Here is a 21,749-nt window from a genome sequence, read left to right on the forward strand (position 1 = left end):
GGAAAACGTCTGCCAAACAGACATTGAATTGAAAGGTTTATGAGTTTCTCACCTGGTAAAAAGCGAACTGTTGGTACTGTGCATATGTGACCCAGAAGCAAAAAATAGACAAAAAAATTATTCATTTATGTCCATTGAACAATTTATTGTTTGAAATGTGGTCATTGCATGATAGCAATATCGTTTTTTGAAAACGTGTTCAAATGAATGTTGACTAGTGTATGGCTACTATAAGTCAATTCACATGATTGCTATCCTGACATCTTGCAAGATGCAGCCAGCAAGTATACAGTATGTGGGAGGCAAAAGGAATGCTCCAAGACTCTACACTTAAGGCCATTGCTTGATCTTAGCGCATAAATGCTACACTAGGCAGCATGAGCTTATGTTTGAATGTGCGTGTACATGTACATTACGTTTATTTTTTTAACTTTGTTGTTTACTTTACTTTATTCCTATTACATTGGGGACTGACAACCTCCCTATGTGAAATGCTCAATGAAAGTGGCAGGTTCTCTTTAATGAGACATCAGGCATTGAATAGACCCCATATGGAGTTTGCATGTTCTCCCTGTGCTCGTATGGGTTTCCTTTGGGTACTCCAGTTTCCTCCCACACTCCAAATACATGCTGGTAGGTTAATTGGCTCCTGTCTAAATTGGCCCTAATATGTGTATGCATGAATGTAAGTTAGGGATCTTAGATTGTACACCCCTTGAGGGTTAGGGACTGATGTGAATATAAAATATATTTAAAGCGCTGTGTAAATTGACGGCGCTATATAAGTACCTGTAATAAATAAATAAATGTCTCCTTTGCACCCCACTGTGCTTGATTAGTTTTGTTCCCCGTCATAGAAACCAGGGAATGACAGCTCTAAAACTGGTGACAAAATGCTTGTTATTTCTTCATTTACTGCTGGGGACATCAAATAGATGTTCACAGATCATCCTCCACTCTCCCTGTTGACAGACACTATGGACATCCCAGGTGGGACAGCGGAGGCTGGATATATGGTGATGGGGGTGGCACATTACCCCACTGGTGGAAGTGATTGGGTGGGTTTACAGCTGCTGCTGCCAATAATGTGTTTTTCCTGATGATTCTTCAGTTACAAGATAATATTGCCGGCCAGTCAAATCATACCCACTGCTGCATGCAACAAAACTTTCCATAAACTGAAGAGAGAGATTCCCTGCAAACAGTTTTTTACTGTACCAAATCTGCATCTGAAATTTTAATATTGCGTTTGACTCTTGAACAGCCCAATCATGAGCAAGGAAATTTTTAAAATAATATATTTTTGCTTGTTTATGATTGGATGATAGAGGTTTACTGAACTTCACCTCATTCTCCCCATTCAAGAGAAAATCCCTTGCAAAGTGAAAATTCATTTTCAAAGAGAGCAGCCTAATTGCCTTTAATAAATCAATCCCAAGGTATTCAAAAACACAGGTCAATGGGCCATATATGGATCATATACAATATAGCCAAAAGTATTGGGACACCCCTCCAAATTATTGGATGCAGGCTTTCCAATCGCCACATGTGTATAAAATCAAGCACCTAGGCATGCAGACTGCTTCTACAAACATTTGTGAAAGAATGGATCGCTCTCAGGAGCTCAGTGAAATCAAGCATGGTACCGTGATAGGTTGCCACCTGTGCAATGAGTACAGCTATGCAATTTCCTTGCTACTAAATTTTCCACGGCCAACTGCTGGTGGTATTATAATGTAATAAAGTGGAAGCAAATGGGAACAACAGCAACTCAGCCATGAAGTGGTAGGCCACATAAAATGACAGAGCGGGTCAGCACATGCTGAAGTGCACAATGCGCAGAAGTCACCAACTGTCTGCACAGTCAATAGCTAAAGACCTCCAAAATTCATGTGGCCTTCAGATTAGCACTACAACAGTGCGTAGAGTGCTTCATGGAATGGGTTTCCATGAGCGAGCAGCTGCATCCAAGCCTTACATCACCAAGTATAATGCAAAGCGTTGGATTCAGTGGCGTAAAGCATGCCACCACTGGACTCTAGAGCAATAGAGACATGTTCTCTGGAGTGATGAATCACGTTTTCCTGTCTAGCAATCTGATGGACTTGTCTGGGTTTGACGATTGCCAGGAGAACGGTACTTTCCTGACCATTGTGACAAGTGTAAAGTTTGTTGGAGGGGGGATAATAGCGTGGGTCTGTTTTTCAGGGGTTGGGCATGGCCCCTTAGTTCCAGTGAAGGGAACTCTCAAGGCGTCAGCATACCAAGATATTTTGGACAATTTCATTCTCTCAACTTTGTAAGAATAGTTTGGGGATGACTCCTTCCTGTTCCAACATGACTGTGTACCATTGCACAAAGCAAGGTCCATAAAAACATGGCTGAGTGAGTCTGGGGTGGAGGAACAATAATGGCCTGCACAGAGTCCTGACCTCAACCCGATAGAACACCTTTGGGATGAATTAAAGCGGAGACTGCAAGTAAGGCCCTCTTGTCTGACATCAGTGCCTGACCTCGCAAATTTGCTTCTGGAAGAAGGGTCAAACATTCCCATAGACACATTCCAAAACCTTGTGGACAGCCTTCCCAGAAGAGTTGAAGCTGTTATAGCTGCAAAGGGTGGGCCAACTCAATATTGAACCCTATGGACTATTACTGGGATGCCAAGAAAATTAATTTGCATATAAAGGTAGGCGTCCCAATACTTTGGGCAATATAGTGTATGTTAAGCAGTATGTGCTTATTGAAGGCAGAAGTTTTATTGAAAATAATGCAGTATATGTGCTATTGAAACCCTGCTCCATCACTCAGTCATGCTGCTAGTTTAATAAACATAACCAGGGGCGGACTAACCATTCGAGCACTCGGAAACTGCCCAAGGGCCCGGGGTCAGTAGGGGGCCCCATGAAATGCCCCTGGTACCTTTTTATAGGCTTTTTTGGGTGTGCTTTGAATGTGGGCAAGGACACAGGGGCCCCATGATCCCCTATTGCCTGGGGGCCCCATGAGTTATCAGTCCGCCCCTGAACATAACTTAAAAATATTTGGAGCAAGGAACGCAATATCGTCAGCATTTAATACACTTGCTCAGCTGGGAACTACATCCCCAGCAGTTTGCATTAACATTGAGGCTGGAGTAAGCACAAAGAGAATGTAAAGAAACACCCTCCTTCACTAACCCTCTGTGCATGAGGAGCACAAGGAGAAGTGTTGAATTGCAAAGATTCAGTATGGACATCGGGTGGAACAATTCTGTGTATTAAACTGAATGAACAGTAAAGAAGAAATTCCATCACTGTAGGGATCCACATCTACAACACCTTTTGACTGCCTCACAATCTGCTCATGAAAGTGAATAAACACAAAAGACGTACTCCCAATACTGTAGGGATCCACCACTACTTCATCACAGCTTCCCTCACTTCCCAGCACTGAAACAACAGTTCTGGAGCACCAGAAGCAAGAGAATAGATTAAATATTTTACTGTGATAACCAAAGAAGGACTGAATACTATTTGAAAGTTTCAGAGATCTCTACTGTGGGAAACCAAACCAATGATAAGGTTAGACACTATTGGTTTTCCTGCTAAGCAACATGCAGCAAAAACAAAATGTGAGTATACTTCTATTTTAAAGGTAGCCCATAGTGTTAAATATTATAAAGGTTTCCTTTTTTATTTTTTTTTTCTTCAGGTAATTCATGTATCTGTAGACAACTGCATGAAAACTGTATGACTGCACTGGAAACCACAAAACTCAAATCTAGAACACAAAACTCAGCATAGAAAATCAATTTACATACTGCCCCTTCAATATTTCACTTAGGGCACCTTAGAAAGAGGAGCAGCCCACTCATCAATCAGGTGTGGGAGGGGGGCATACAAGGTCAACTTTCATTTGCACCATAAAACACCCTAGATTTTGATGTTTCCAGGGTGCTTACTTACCTGTATACCTAAAATATACAACACCGCTTGCTGACTTGTACCTGACAGGTAAACTTATAATAAAGCTTACCTGCAGGTACAAAGAATATCTCCTAACTGTGAACCGTTTAGGAAATATTCACTATTTCTGCAGCTTGTGACGTCACTGAGTATGCCATCCCTACAGTGCACTGTGCACAGCAGTGGCTCCCGTGGCATGTACAGGAGTGATGTAATTGCGGCTGGACTATTCAAAGGGCCAGAGCCCACAAACATGGAAAGAAGACTGAGTGAAGATGGAAGTCCTGTCAGAGGTGACAGTGTATCACTGGAGGACTTTGTTTTTAGGTCTTTCTAAATGTGCTAGTATGATATTATGACAATTGCGAGCACTGCATTTGTTTTTCCTTTGTCAAGTCTTTACTACCATTTTAAGATAAAGTTGTTTATAAGTTTAGAAACTAATTTACTTTCAGATCACTTAGATTGTAAGCTCCCAGGACCAGGCCCTCCTAACCCTCTTATATTGAACTGTATTGTTGCTGTATTGTCTCCCGTTATATTGTAAAGTGCTGAGCAAACTGTTGGTGCTGTATAAATCCTGTATAATAATAATAACTAGAAAAGCTACAGTTTCTGGGGAAATTGTGTGAAGTGTTCTTGCCTCCACCAGTAGTCTACAACTGGAGTGGGCGGAGTAACTAGGTGGAGTGGCTTGTCACTCTACTGCCTGCTCACACACCTGGGTTCCGATGACAACTCACTCTACAGCAAGGGCAGAGAAGAGCGGTTAAAAACAAACTGCTCCAACTTGCTCACTTCACTGGCGGTTGCCATCTTCAAACGGTTGTAGTTTAAAAATTATAAATCCTATACCAAAGAGCTTTATATTGTGAGAATTACACAGCCCAGACCTACATTTTGATGCATAGTATGTCTCTGAAATATTAAAAATGAAGGCACAGTCGCAGTTTAGAAATTGCCCTTCAAATTTCAGGTGTCTAGAGTGGAGTTTCAATGAATGTCAATGGGCGGCATAAGTTGCAAACAAATGGTCATATTATGAAAACTATCAAGACTATGGCTTAGCCGTGAACATTTTTAGTGGCAGCAGGGATAACTGAACGTTTTGATATAACATTTGTGTAGGTGGGCTTGAAAATGAAGGAGTGATGGCAGTTTAGAAATCATGTCCTGATTTTTCAGCTTACAGCTTGTCAGCTCCCACTCTAGTTTTGAACATTGCGCCATTCATTCCTATGGGACCAATTTCACCACAAAAACGGCAATATTTTGTGAACCATTCTGTGAAACGTTCCACAAAGTAATAGCACACCAATCGGGAACAATCCGCACATTTCGGTATATTACTTGTCTATGTAGTATAAAAACTGTGGGAGGAGTTAGGGTGGTAAATTTGGCTATAATAATAAGAATATATATGTGAGATAACAATAAGTGGTCTTTCCATGCAAGAACACTTAATAAAAGTGCTAGTTAGAGCATTTCATCAGCTGCTAAAGCTCGTTTGCCATTTGTATATCAAGCTACTCTAAATATTCACATACTGTAACTTCATAAAATATAAGTGTTTAGAGTATCAGAAGCACTCTGCACAACTCTTTAGTTAGCTACTTTTTTTAAAGAGATCCTTTCACCAACCTAAAAAAACCTTCATTCAGATGGACACAGGTATCTGTCCTGTGTGTATTTAAAAAAATTGATTTTTATGTGCTTTTGGGCTTTGTCCAGGTGGATGTTTGCACCCGTCCAGCAGGCAAGCTGTCTTTATTTTGGTGTCTGCATCCACCCTGAGCTATGTGCATACAGCATATAGAGGTGGACGCAAATGCAACATCTGAAAGAACACAGCCACATGTCAAAATCTGACCACCATGCAAGAGTGGCTGCAGGGCCCCAAATGCAGATGGTGTTCACTTGGGGCCTTGCAGTCATGCATGCATGGCTGTCAGATTTTAACATGTGGCTGTGTCCGTTTAGCCGTTGCAGTTGCATCCACTACTATAGGCTGCCTGCAGTCCCGGAAGAGAGGTCAATTGTTTATGTACATTTCAGGTGAGGACATCTTAGAATCTGCTGGGCTTCTGATATCGCATCCAAAATTGTGGCGCCTAGAAGCAGTTTTAAGGCTTTAGGATATCTACACAAGGGAGGTTTTTGCAGGCAAGTAACATACATAGATTATGTTAAATTCACATATAATCTCATGGGAACATTTTTTGTTTAAATGAATGTTCTGGTACAAAATGGATGGGAATCAAAAGCATGTTTGAAGGTATCAAAAATGGCAAACATAAGATATGAAGAAAAGTTTACTGTGACATATCATACAATCTGTACTTATGGCTGGTTCTACACAGAACCCCTTCTACCCATTCCACCCAGAATGATGGTAAAATGACTGGAATTACATTTAGGTGTTTAATTGCTTTGACATTGGAAGTACAGTATTTATTGTTTTCAAAAGAGTGGTTTAAATGTCTTCAGAGTGTTACAAAGGTGTTACCAAGTATAAAATGCAGGAACCCAGAGGTGCCTATCATGGCTGGATCTAGGGGGGTGCTGGTGGTGGGCTACGCCCCCCCCCAGATCTCAGTTGTTCCCCCCCCAAATCCAACAACCCATCTTCACCATGGGCCAACTTCGGAACTCCTGCTCCCGGGCAGTGCAGTGGAGAGAGGTAGAGGAGCGCTGGGAGATTCAGAAGCTCCTATCTTCCTCTTCTTCTAAAGGAATTCAAATGCACAGCAATAAAGTATTGCATTGAAGTAAATCCTTTTACCTTAGCACAGAACTTTCACTGCACACACAGCCTCATTTACTGCCAAGATCTCTGATACTGAATGTTCACTGCACACACTGACAGTCATCCCGGCATTAGAGAAGGCTAAGTCAGAATGTGCAGTGATTGTTCATCTCTGCTTGCAGGACCTGTCAGTCTTGACTACATAGAAAGTCAGCCCAGCAGTAAGTAAACTGTGTGTAATGAAAGTTCTGTTATCAGACCAGTTGGTTTACTTTTTTTTAACCCTTTATTTCTGTGCATTCATTTGCTTGTCCACTCATAGGCTAGCTACATATTAAAGCCAGCCATAGATGGATCAAATCTCAACTGGCTCAGCAGGGACCGGCAGAGATTCGATCCATCTGTGGACAGGCTGGTTGTACCCAAGTCGATCCAGCCTGTCAGATTTTTTACATGCAATTACTGTCAGTGGCTATAGCCACTAGCAATGTTTATTGTGTTTTTTGTTCATTGTGTGCAGGAAGGCTCACTGCTGGCAGAACACGATAGAGCTACGGGAGGGTTTCCAACATCAACACTGCCTGTGTTGATGGGGGAATTGAGCAATTTTCTTTCCTGCAATCCATGGTGGAAGGAAAGAAAATCAAATCATCTATGGCTTGGCTAAGCAATTCTCTTTCCTTCAACCAGGGGTTGAAGCAGTAAGTTTCCCCCTCCTTCAAAATACAATGATTACTGCTGCTGACTATAGCCATCGGCAGTAATTGTAAGAAAAAAACCAAATGGCTGGATGTGCTGAAGTCGTTTGACAGATCAACTTCTGTTTAACCAGGCTGCTCATAGATGGATCAAAATTCATACAGTTCAGCAGGAACCAGACGAAATTTCAATCTGTGTATGGCCAACTTCGTAAGCACCCCCTTTCTTTTATCTTACATTCTTGTTGCCTTTAATTCAAGAATGGCTCTGGGGTCCCTGATGTGAAGAGGGGGGGGGCACTGATGTAAACGGATGTAACTAGGGAAACTCTGGGAACCCTCCTTTAAGGGAGTGACTCTAGGGACCCTGATTTAAGGCGGACTCTGTGGACCTTATTGTAAGATGGGTGGTTTTGGGGACCCTGATGTATGGGGGGGCCCTGGGGACCCTGAGGTAAAGCTGAGGAACCCCAGGGACCTATATGTAAGGAGGGGACACTAAGGACCCTGATGCTGAGAGGGTGACTCTGGGGACCTTGATGTTGGGAGGGGCTCTGGGGGCCCTGATGTAAGGGGAAGCATTCTGATGTAGGGAGGGGACACTGTTTGAGGGAAAACTCTGACTTAGGATTCTTGATGTAAGGAGGAAATCTGTTGTGAACAGGTGGGCTGGTCCTGATGCTGCACTCTATATGTTGCTTTGATGTTACTTACTCCTGACTCATGCACTCTATACATTATGTTGTACATTACACATACCAGGCCAAAGTTTTCACTATCCCAATAGTTGCTGGTTTTAATGAAGTTCTTCTTTAAGGTAGGCTCAGACAGACAAAGTAGTCGCTTTTAGTGTGCAGAAAAGCATATGTGATGGAAACATTTACATTTTAAAAATGATCCTTTGTTCTGAGGTTTATGTGTATCTGTAAGACTGCCACTCATGAGTGTTTTTGTAGCATTTTGTAGTATTTTGTAGTATTTTGTAGTATTTTATGGGTTCAAGAACGGTAGTATATGTGTGCAAAGTACACAGTGGCTAGGCACAGATCCTGTTTAATCATCCCCCTTTAAGCTTCTCCCACTGTTGGGCAAAATCTGTCCTCTGCCTTATTTACTACTGACCTTTGAGCTCTACATAATTTACTACTGACCCCCTGTCTTTCACTCTGCTGATTACTGTAAACTACAAACTGCTAACCTTATCCTCTGCCTTCTGACCCCCTGTATACTGCCCTGATGACCTCCCATCTTCTGCCCCCCTGAAAATTTTCACTGCACCCCAACATTAGATGGGTTAGATCCAGCCCTGATGCCTATACATGTCTGTTTGCCGCTTGCAGTCTCCCTCCTATGGCTGAATGCAGGACCATTCTGATCAAATGACGCACCAGCATCTCCTAGTTGCATAGAACAGTGTTTCTCAACCTTTATTCAGTCAAGGCACCATCTACAGTTCTTCACATTCTTGATGCACCTATTTCTAAAATGCAAAAACCTAAACTTATAGTTTTACATAAAGCAGCAATAGCCACAAACATAGGTCACCCAACAGATTTATTTTTCCAAGGCAATTACACCTTAGCACGTTGGTACTGACTAGTATTCCAGTGTTTCTCTTCTCCTTCACTCAGCTAATGTGATGTGTTGATGAAGAAGGGCAAACAAGGACTCTATGCAGGTGTCAAATGTCCTCATTATCAACTGTTGTTGTCGTTGGTTGTTAGGACGCCGGCAGCCTGAAGGTTGTAATGGTACACTATGAAACCCTGTGGCTTTGTACAAATAAATGGCAATTTGTATTCACAAGTTGGATTGTATACAATTATTGGGCAATTTTTAGGCGTTTTGCCAAGGCACCCCTGAAGAAACCTGAAGGCACTCTGAAAAAGGCTGGTATAGAAGCTTGCCTGCCCTTCCAGCCTCCCACATATTCCTGCTGGCACGTGATTTAGTTCATCATATTAGTGTGCCAATAGGAATGTGAGAGAAGCTGGAGGGGGGCCAAACGTTGACAATACCTGAAAATCTGGGAGCTCTGCCAAATCAGAATGGCCCCAGTGTTCCTAACAGGAGAAGGGGGAATGTAGTAGGGTTGCCACCTCATCCCTTTAAAACCAAACACATATTAATTACACAGGTTCTGTGGATGATTAAGGTGGTAATTAAACTCAGTGCCTTATCTACATTAAATCAGCCACAGAACCTGTGTAATTGACATGTGTTCGGTTTTAAAGGGATGAGATGGAAACCCTAGAATATTTGGTTTTAAAGGGATGAGGTGGCAACCCTAGAATGCAGGCTACTGCATGCAAATGGGTATAAGTGGCCATATACCTGTAGCAATTTTTTATTTTAAGTAAAGGAAAAGAAATAAAGGACAGACATTGGAGCTGTGAAAATACTAACCACCTTGCTGTTATACAGAACCCCTGCTCTCAGTAACCTAAAACAAGCACGTATAACAAGAAAGTCAGGACACCTTATCTGTAGTGCAGGGGTTAGACAAAAGAATGGAATCACTACATGATTTGCAGGTGTGAACGTGGAGACAGGTTTCCCTTGAAGAAGAGATTGAGCTCTGAGGTCTGTTTTGCCACCTTTTTTTTTCTTATTCTGGATCACAATCCTGCACAATGTCCTCTTATCTCTTTTCGTCAGTTGACCATGCCGACTGCGCTTCTGCTTATCAGATGACGTTTTCCCAGAAACTTTATATGCCATCATATCCTTTGATACTGTACTTCGTGCCACTGCAAATAAATTGGCAACTTCAGTCACAGAGGCAAAAACTAAGAGGGCACCAACAATTTACCCTCTTTGAAGCTCAGTAAGCTCTGACATGACTCTGTATTACTAGCAGCTCAAGCATTGAATAATGAAAGTAAGGCTTCCCACCTGTTAGCTAGGTGTCTCATCACACAGGGGAGGCAAAAGAATGTTACAACACTTCCGCTTTCAACACTAAACATGTTGTCACTTTCACACCTGCAAATCATGTCGTGTTTCCATTTTATTGTCCAACCCATGTAACTCTGCACGAGTGATAACACCAGCTGATGAGTGGACCCTATTTGCTTTTGTAGTGCATTTTGTGCTTTGACCACACTTGTACAATAATTAACATTACTAGACTTTAGGAAGCCTAATGCACAGTCTGTTCTGGTATTGTTACTTACTCCTTTTGTATTAGAAACACTAAATATGTAATGATTTGTTGTATTCTTTAAAATGTGATAGGTTTCTATCAATCTATCTCATGTTGGAGAAAACACAGCTGAGTTTCAATGACAAACATAATACATTTTGTTTAATGGGCTTTTTGAAGTGTAGCACCGCAATTTCACTTTTAGTGCCAAGTGTATAAATTGCATACGTGTGACAGTGTGAAATAAAGCATTTCTAAGGCCAAAATATGTTGTTGTTGGCAAAACCTTCATTATCTATTGCTGTTATTTACTTCAAGGCATGTAGAATGTATTACTGCCGCAGCAGTGGTACCTGGATAAAACCTATTAAGCCTATAACCGTTTCTACTATGGTAGAGACAGAATGAATGTGCAGAGTTTTCGAATCATTTCCAGCAAGGTTTAGCTGGAAATGCAAGTGACAAACCACTTTTTAATGAGTTGGGAGTTCACAAACACTGTGTTATTGATAGCAGATATAACCTAACTACGTTTACCTTTCAGGGACAACAGTATAATATTCTGGGTTCCCTAGAAGCAACAACTCATTTTTTATTTCTTAGGTATTGCCTTTACTTACCTTTGCTTTAGGCAGCTTATATTTCATTACCTAAATGACAGTCAAGCAAGTTACGTATGCTTTGTAATGCAACTGACCATATTGTTTCAATCTGAAAGTGAACATAGACCCAGACTGGGTACATGAAAGTATTTAAATATTTTTTTTAGGCAAAATCTATAAACTGGTTTCCCTAATCCATGCCCATTTAAAGTAGGCTCTTTTTACTTGACCATCTCTAATAAAGTAAAAAGTCTATTTGTCTAACAGATTTTCTCCTTTCTTGCAGAGCTCTGCCTATTTTCCAACACTATTGTGTAGCTGCAATAAAAAAGGATTCCCTATACGGTATTGTCAGGACCCAAAAGTGCATGGCACTACTCTCAGTGAAAAAAGAGATGTTTGCAAAGCAGCAATTCCCTTCACTGGTACAGTATTATCTGCCCATCATGCATTCCACTTATTCACAATATGGATGGTTGGAAATAACTTCTAAAAAAAGTTTTTAAAAGGATCTTTTTGGTTTTATATAAAAGGAAAAGTACTGACTTATATAGCAATACCCAATGAACACTGAGAATACACCACCGTCCCATCCAAATATCCAAACATCAATAAAAGAGGTTTAAAACAAAGCCTCCTTCATTCATTTATGTATTTATAAGCAATGTGGATAATTTTGCCTTTGAAATTCACATCAGAGGTACAGAAATCATCATTTTTTTAATACTTTCTATGGCACCAAAAGCACAGCACCCTGCCATCCCTCTAATCTAAACACACAGCAGATGCTTCCAGGCTGTTAGAAACCAATTGAAACCTGATTTTATATTCTTTGTTGTGCTCTTTGAGAATGAATTACTGCACATCACAAGCAGATAGATAGATCAGGGATAGCTTGTTTAAAGCCTCTTTAAAAGCTTGTCAGGAATTAATAATTTAAAGTACATAGTCTTGGAACAGGTACACTTTAAGTAACAAATGAACCAGGGGCGGACTGACCATTTGGAAACTCGGGCACTGCCTGAGGGCCCGGGGTCAGTAGGGGGCCCCATGAGATGCCCCTGGTACCTTTTTCATAGGGTTTTTTGATTTTGGGCAAGGACACAGGGGCCCCATGATCCCCTATTGCCCAGGGGCCCCATGAGTTGTCAGTCCGCCCCTGAAATTAACTATTATACCTGCTTTACTGCCATATTTTTAAGAGGATATGTTTTTTAAGATGCAGTATTCTGAGTATGCCAGTAGGTGACAATTTGGAAGCATTAATACAGTGTTCATGACAAGTTTGAACAGACTGTGACAGGTAGCAAAAACACACCAAGAGGTTTCCCTATAGACTAAAATTTAGGCCGGCCTTTCTCAACCAGGGTGCCCAGGTACCCTGGGGTGCCTTGAAGTTTCTTCAGGGGAGCCTTGGCAAATGCATAAAAATTGCTCAAAAATTGTATACAAGACAGCAGGTGCATCAAGCCTGCCTCTATGTTACACAGAGCCATAGGTTTTAAATTGTGCACAATTATAACCTTCTAGCCTCCGCGTCCTAACAACCAATGACACCATCAGTTGATATGAAGGCTGTTAGTCACTGAGGGAGAAGAGAAACATTGGAATACTATTCAGTATCAGTGTGCAAAAGTGTATTTACTTAGGATAAATCAATCCCCTCTAATGCTTAGTGTCCTACATGTGTGGGTGTTGCTGCATTAGGTAAAACTATTATACATTTTTTAACATTTTAGAATGGGGTGCCTTGTGACTCTCCAGAATTTTAAAGGATGCCTCAAGGTTGTTCATAGCTTTAAAGGGTGCCTTGACTGAAAAAAGGTTGAGAAATACTGATTTAGGCTAAGTATCATGGCTAACTAGATATCGCTGAATGATGACCACTTCTGAAAGTGTGTACTTGCCTTCTCCCACCATTATCACTACTAAATGGAGAGTTTTCCTTGAAATTATCTTTATCTCTGTTTTTTGTGACTGACATACAACATGTACTGTAAAAAGGATTGATCCGCACCACCACTACCACTGCTCTTACAATCTTGATTTGTTGTACAAACCACAATTTATAAATCACAAATGCAGTGAGTTGACATGCTTCAGCCTACACGGCTTTAGTCATAACTAATAATATCACATGAAACCGCAAAATAAATAGTGTCTTTTGCCACTATTTATTTTGTGGTTTCGTGTGATATTATTAGTTATGACTAAAGCCGTGTAGGCTGAAACGCGTCAACTCACTGCATTTGTGATTTTTTAAACTGTGGTTTCTACAATAAATCAAGATTATAAAAGCAGTGGCGGTAGTGCTGATCATTCCTATGGAGTATTATATACAGCTGAGCAACTGTGGATTGGGCACCAGCCAGCCCTTGTGATGTGAGATTTATTGGGTAGTAGTACTAATATCTGCTTTACATTTCTAACATGTAAAAAGGACAGGCAAAAAAAACACAATTTAATCTGAAAAACATGCAATCTAATAACTAACAAAATTGTTGATCTTTCTAACCTTAAAAAATACTGTACTGATGATCTTAAATATAGTCAGTGCAGTAAAGTCCTAGAAATTTAGGAGCCGTTGTGGTTATTTGTTATACTGTATTATCTTAGAATAAATATGCTCAATATTATAAGAGATCTAATTAACAGATCTTTAAAGTGCAACTTCAATTTAGTTAAAGCGGAGTTCCAATAAAAAAAAAAAATAAAGGTCAGCAGCTACAAAATCTGTAGCAACTGACTGTTAAAATACAGACACTTACCTGTCCCTGGATCCAGCAGTGTCTTCACCACCGCTGATTTCACCGGCCATCTTCTCTCGCTGGCGCAGGCACCTTTAGTGTGGTTACCCAGCTGTGACAACTTGTGGCTTCACAGCCGGGTGCCCACTGCGCATGCACAAGGAGCGTTGCGCTTTGCGAATGGCCCCATAGTCTTCTGGGACCTGTCACGTGTCCCAGAAGACAACAGGGAGGGGGGGGAGGACAATTTCTGCTTCCGATCGCCTAGGCGATTGCAGCGGAAGAGGGAGCTGGTACCTGTCAAATTTTGGTACCCGCTCCCCAAAGGTGCCAATCCTTAATGGAGAGCAGGGGACAAAGGCTTAAAGCGGAACTTTCCCTTTTGGGTGGAGCTCTGCTTTAAGGATTAAAATAAAATAACGCTTCCCGGGTCAGTTGTCTGGTCAGTGTATCAAAGATTGTATTAAAATGATTTGCAGAGTCCTGTTGCTCACACGTGGATTTCATTCACTTCCTACTAACACTTTCTGTGTGCTATTAGGAGAAGACCTTCTTGCTATAGTTACATAATCAGCCCCAGTGTTGCAGAGAAAGACAAGTGGGAGCAACAGAGATTCCACCAAATGAGCAGGAAAATATATTTCTACAGAACACCCAATTACAACGTAGCTATGTTTGAAATTGTTGCTAGTTTTAGAAGATGATAGCTGGCTGTTGATTGAACTAGAAAGGTCATTTTTATTATTACTAAATTAAAAAAGCTTATGTAGTATATAATTTTATGAAAAGTTACACTTTACAGCTTCAGCAAAAACTAAGGACACTGCAATCTGGCTGAAATATGTCAAATATCCGCTGCTGAAAGTGGCCATTGTTCGATGTCCTGGCTGCTGCTAGTTCTGGGGCTGTAATGTTTCTCACACTGACTTCACTTACAGTAACTGAATAAGTTTAGCTTTTATGTCCAAAGAACAGTATATGGTCCAGGAGCAGAGCTGCTTCCAGTCAAGGCTATAGGACTTATTTCAGCCAGGTATGAAGTGTCACTTTATAATCTAGTTAAGTGCCAGATCCAAACTAGAAATTGGTATGAACATATTGTGGACTTTCTTATGAACTCTTTATTTTTATTTTTTTTTAATAAAAGCTGTGCTGAGTTTTTACAAAACAACAAATTCAATTCTAATGTGCGTGTTTAGAATGCCAAAAGCCATAAATATGGGTAACATCTGTATCCAGCAACAGCTCAATTGGAATTTGAACAGATGTGACTAACATTTTATAAAATATGATATAATCCAAGAAAACACTTCGGAGTTGGAACTGATAGCAACTCTCATACCAGAGATATACCATGTTTTAGGCATCAGTACTGTTTAGATACCCACAAACTTCTACTTCACATTAGTGTCACTATGGTGGAACTCCATGGAAGTGTTTTTTTAATACCTGTGTAAGTGTGTAACTAAATTGAGAAGTGGTACTATGGAGCATTGGTACATATAGAGTGGAACTACCACCACACACCAGTTATGTGTATAATTTACTTTGCATTTTCATAATGAATTTATCTGTAGCATCAATTGATCTATATGCATAGGGGCAGTTGAATTAAAGGGATTTAAAAGGAATATTTCATATATTTCCAGTCAGGAGCCAACAAAACTGTTCACATAATTTCACATTTTACTAACTTTCAGGTACAAATGTAAGATTCTGCATTTGATAGTTATGTTGTATCTCTAAAAATTAAATGGCCTAAAAGGTGCCTCATCTTTATTAATTAGAATTGAGAAGAACATTTGATATGGTGGGATTTTTAAGGCACAACACAACTGTTCTCTTAAAATATACACTTTATTTGTACATACATATTAAATGTCAGATGTTTGGGGGGTCGGATGGGGGTTTGAGAAAAAGAAAAAGTATTTGGTTCAAGATGGGAACTACCGTATTTGGGTACACTACCTATGTTTTATTCCAAGTATCTTGCATTACTATTGCCTCCCTCTATAGCCTACGTGTATCTCACTTGTGGAGTCTGTGTAGTGTCTACCAAACTATGTTGATTGTAGAGTCTTTTATGCATACTAAAATTATCCATACATTGTGTAGATTTGGGGGAGTAAAACCTTTTCTGTGAGCCACCACGTGTATGAGTATATCCACCACCATTACACTGATATCTCTTATAAGTGGCTAAGACTGAATTATTGTGACTAGATGTAAAGTGATGTTGTGAGGAGGGGGAGGACAAAGAATAATCAGATTCAGTTTTTCTTCCTTATTAGGGGCCAATACCCTCTGTTGTTTTCTACACATTTTATTCTTGAACCAACTATAGGCCACACCATCATTGAATGTTGTATAATCCCATACAAACGTGTCCTCGTTAGAGTCTATAATATCATTGTTTAATTTCTATATAAACTCTTTTAACTCTTTTTCTTGCCATGCTGTCCCCACTAAACCATTACCTGGTCGTTGAAAAACATCTTTGATTTGTTTATTAGTTTCATCAATATCATACTGGTAGTGTCTAATTAAAAATCTCATCATTTCAGAAAGCTTCTTTCTGGCACCTCGACCAAACAGCGCATTTTTGTTCAAGTATAACCGCATTGTACTCCTTAAAAACAACCACACCATCTTTTTACAGAGCAGCCTGTATTTCTTTTGAGGTTGCCTGTGGGTTTTTCTTTGAATCCCAGACAATTCTTCTGTCAGTTATGGCTGCAATCTTTCTTGGTCTACCTGACCTTAGCTTGGTATCAAGAGATCCCCGAACTTTCCACTTCTTAATAGGTGATTTAACAGTACTGATTGGCATATTCAAGGCTTTGAACATCTTTTTATGTCCTTTTCCATTTTTATAAAGTTCCATTACCTTGTTACGCAGGACTTTTGACAGTTGTTTTCTGATCCCCATTGCTCAGTATCTAGCCTAGTCAGTGCTTCCACATAAGAGCTAACAAACTCATTGACTATTTATACACTGACACTAATTGCAATTTAAAAAGCCACAGATGTGGGACATTGACCTCTAATTGGCATTTTAACCCGTGTGTGTCACCTTGTGTGTTTGTACAAAGGCCAAACATTCCAGGGTATGTAAACTTTTGATCATGGCCATTTTGGTGATTTCTGTTATCATTATGATTTAAACAGGAGCCAAACGACTATTTGATAATAAATGGCTTCATATGATCATCATCTTTCAATAAAAGAGCATTTTTTGGCATGATCAGTCATATTTTCAATATCAATTTCACAATTTCTGCCAGAGTATGCAAACTTTTGAGCACAACTGTATGGTTTGTATCTCATTTAAGGGTTTTGTCTCATATATTTTTTTTTGTAATTAATATAACTTCTATTGCACATTCCATTTTTTTGGACTTAGCACACACAGCCCAAATGAAATATGATAACATAATGAGGGTGATTTACTAAAAAGGATGCACTTAGAATCTGGTGCAGCTCTGCATAGTAACCAATCAGTTTCAAGGTTTTATTATCAAAGCTTAATTGAACAACCTGAAGTTAGAAGCTATTGCAAAGTATATGGCGAGTGCTGATATCTAGAAGCCGCTAGCACAAAGGGTAAAGGTAACAAATCCCATAAAACCTGTATAATAAAGTGCAGCGCTAAACATTAAATGTCATCATTAAGTGCAATAAAAACGCATGAACAAAATTGTCAATAAAAGTGTGTAAACAATAACATTGAAGTAATTGAGTGATACATATATGTCCATCCAATAATGAAGTAAAGTGCGGAGACACTAATGAAGAAAGTGTCCGTGGTACTATAAGTCACAGCAATACCAGTGTTGAATATCCAAAAAAGTGCTCTAAATCCAGTGAAGGAATCCACCACCGCTTATTGGCTATGTACTCACCAGAAAGCTACTGGTAAAGTAGCATTAATGCTGATCACATAGGTGAAAACGTCAAGGACCCGTGTGTGCAGACCGGACTTCTCCAATTAGTACTGAGAAACCTCAGATCAGAAAAGGGAGGAATCCTCCTAAAGAGAAAAGCTCACCACAAGAGCCCAGGATTCAATATATAGTGTAGTATTTATTTAAAAGTTGTATAAAAGCAATCCATTTGTAAAGATATATAACGTGTTCCAAACCCATACCAAGATGGCCGCCGCTCCGAGTCGTGGATGCGGCGGCATGGCGTCAGCACGTAAGGCTCCACCCAACACATGTTGTGCGCATGCACGTCATCAGGCATCATTTCTCTATACTCTATCATATTTATTAAATGTTTGTGTTTGTGTGTAGTGATCAAGTTCTTTTTTATTCACGACTCTATACACCTACATGGTCTTCCAGGACTCAGAAGACTATTACTTTTTTAAAGATGACTCTGAGCCTGGAGATATTTGATGATCTAGGAATTATCAAGGCGACTTATCATGTCATCCACCAAACATAAGTAAGTGTTTTCAAATTTTCCATATTTTCCCAGAGTGCAGGATAAAAAAAACATTCATGACAAGAATCTTTTCCATTATCAGTGGTGAAAATTGATCCATGTGGCAAAGATTATGACATAGAAAAAGAGGAGATCATATTTTGTTAAGTCACAGCACACTCTATTGAACTGTTTAGCCTTCTTAAAGTGGTTGTAAACCTCAAACATGAGCAAAGTACGTTCCTCTATTGTGTGTACTTGTCTCAATTAGAAGCATTGAAGCATTGAGCAATTAGAAGCATTGAGTGTCATTTCTGTCTGCTGCCTTGTTACTCTGCTATCAACATGAGTCACTTCTGACAAGTTTTCCTGACACCAAGAGAAAAATGGTGACAGAGGAGGGATCTCCAACTGATTGACAGCCTCAGCTGTTTTGGTGTGCTGTGTGAAGGGGGGAGGGGGTGTTTCTTCCCTCCAATCAGCTCTCAGAGCTCTCCTCACTGGCCATTGCAGAGTGTTACTTCAGCTCTTCACCCCCTTTTTTTTCTGACCTCTCAAACAAGCTTTAAAATTCAGCACTTTGAAGAGCTGTAGAGAAGAGAAGACTTCAGATAGATACAGTAGGCACAACTCATGTAGGAGGATTTGTTTCACTTCTGTATATCACCCGAGGCCAGTCACTTCACTGGGTACATGTAAGGATTTACAACCACTTTAAGTTAAACTCAAGAAAAACAACTAAACAAAAGGATAAAATACACATGAAGGAGCCTTTTTTAAGCAAAAAAGCTATAACAATTAGTTTTTTTTCGAACTTTTCTAACGGTCCTTGTAGAAAATGTTATAGTTGTATATATTAACCAAATCATTTTTTTCATGATGCTGTCTGTACACTGATCAAAATTCAGCCGGTTCAGCCAACAAATGTAGAGGGCTGCACTACTTCACTTGGCAATGACGGTAATAAATGTATGTAGAGGACACAGAGTTCTCTGTCTGAATCCACAATCTGTGAACCACTTTCCTCCAGCCTTTTACTTTCTACTGTATCTGTGCTCCAAAAACACTTTGCCTAGTAAATAAGATATGTTTATTTATGATCTGATTTACAGATGCCTTACTCACATTCTGTTATTTGTAGTTTAATCCAATAGCTTTTTGATTCATAACCATGAAGGGCTGAGTACCAGATGCTGCCAATTCACCTCATTATCACCTCAATAAATGTAGTGTGATATGCAGTAGGGGATGAAGAGGCGTGATTTCGCCTGCAGAGTCAATGATACACACAACATCTGTAAATGCTGTACACCGCTTTGAAATCGTAATGCACTATGCACATTGACCAGTGTGAAAAAACACTTTCATAATGCTGGATATGCCTTGAAAATCTTCACAGTAGTTTAGACATTTATCATAGTATTTACTGAAAAAGCAAACCAAGAAAACAGATAAAATCAGTAAAATCAATCAATGAATTGCAACGCAATCCAAAAGAGACACTGCAATGGAGGTAATGCCAGAAAGACCTCTTAGTTTACCTTTAATCTATATTTTATTTAACTACTTGCAGACCGCCTACCGCAGTTTTACTGCGACAGAGCGCCCCTGCTGCGCCAAATCACATACATGTATGTGATCTGGCATTTCCAGGTAGGCAGTTAGGTTTTCAGGGCCTCCACACCCGCCACCCCTTCTGCGCTGTCATTCTCTACAGCACAAGCTGATCAGCATGATTTATGGCCGGGACCTGCTGATCGATCAGCTTAGCAAATGACAGTTCAGGTGCCTGTGTTTACTAATACAGGGTTCTGAAAGGAGAGCAGTGATCTGGCTGTTTTTTCCTCCCTGCAATGCAGGGAGATAAAACAGTCACATCTAGTAGTAAAAGCAACACACATTACACTTTTGTTTGTAGCTAGCGTATGACGCCGCTCGAAGCTGGACAAAATGTGACCAAGCTCCCTATGGGCTTGCTATGGGTGCTGACACAAAAGAGGAGGAGCCAAGATCACAGGCAGGGGACCCCAAAAGAGGAGGTTTGGGGCTACTCTGCTCTGTGCAGAGAGCAGGTAAGTATAATATGTTTGTTATTTAAATTTTTTAAAAATCGCTTTAAAAAAGCTTTTAAGATGAACTCTAGGCTAAACAAATATTGTATAAATACAAGATCCACACGTATACTATCCTGGGGGTGTATTTATAAAATAAAATTTACATTCATCCAGCAAAAATTCAAGTATATTTGTTCTGTGTGAATTGGGCAAAATTGAATGTTTTCTTTTTATTTTCTCTACAGGTCTAATATTATTTATTGATAAAAACTAATTTGGAAAAATGCTGAAATATGGCCACTAGATGGAGCTGAAGCTCATCGGAAATAAGTATAATTCCTATGATCCTCAGCTACATCTAGGAGCCATAATGTGGTATTTTCCAAAACTACTTTATTTTTATGAATGAATAACTTTCAATTTTTCCCCATTCACACAGAATGAATACACAAATTTTGTTGGACGTATAGCTATTCTTTTATAAATACACCTCTTGGTGTCCTTTTTGCATTTCTTCCAGGTTTCTGCAGTAATCCAGCATGAAACACCCCCTATACTGTGCCTTTGTACAAGAGTTTCCTGCAATACAACTGGACCCTGCTGCTCTTCTTCATTGTGCAGGGTGACCAGTCTTGTATCTGACCCCCCCCCCTTGTAGTTTTCATTCAGCAGACAGCCTGTAATGGGTGGAGCCTGCTGGGTCCCTCCTACAGCTCTGCTCTCTGCACAGGCTCTGTGCAACACAGAGATGATATCACCACTACTTTTACAAAGTAATAGCCAATTTTTCATAGGCATTTGCTTAATACAAAAATATGTAAATAATTTCTGGTTATTTCTAAACATGTTTAAATCTTATCAAAAGAACAGATGTCTCCACCAGATGCTTTCCTCTATATTCCAGCTTTGGTGATAACTATAAGATTTTGGATTTCCCATCACTTTCTGACAATGGTCTTCAGGACAAATAGCAATAAGTACTCTCCCCAGCACTCGTGCCAAAAAAAAAAAAATTATAGCTTTTATATCCGCTTGCGCTCCAAAAGATTTTACCCCCTTCATGACCAGGCCATTTTTTGCTGTTTGGCACTGCGCTGCTTTAACTGGTAATTGGGTGGTCATGCAGTGCTGTACCAAATAACATAATTTTTTCACACAAATAGCGCTTTCATTTGGTGGTATTTGATCACCATTGGGTTTTAATTTTTTTTTGAGATATAAATAAAAAAACAATATTTTCTACTTTCTGTTAGAAAACATATAAAACATTTTTTTAGAAATCACATTTCTTCATAAATTTTGGCCAAAACACATTTTGCTACATGTCATTGGTAAAAAAAATCCCAATAAGTGTATATTGATTGGTTTGCGTGAAAGTTAAA

Source organism: Staurois parvus, unplaced genomic scaffold (assembly GCF_062004578.1).
Source record: "Staurois parvus isolate SC_StPar_1 unplaced genomic scaffold, SC_StPar_1.0 ptg000122l, whole genome shotgun sequence".
NCBI lineage: Eukaryota > Metazoa > Chordata > Amphibia > Anura > Ranidae > Staurois > Staurois parvus.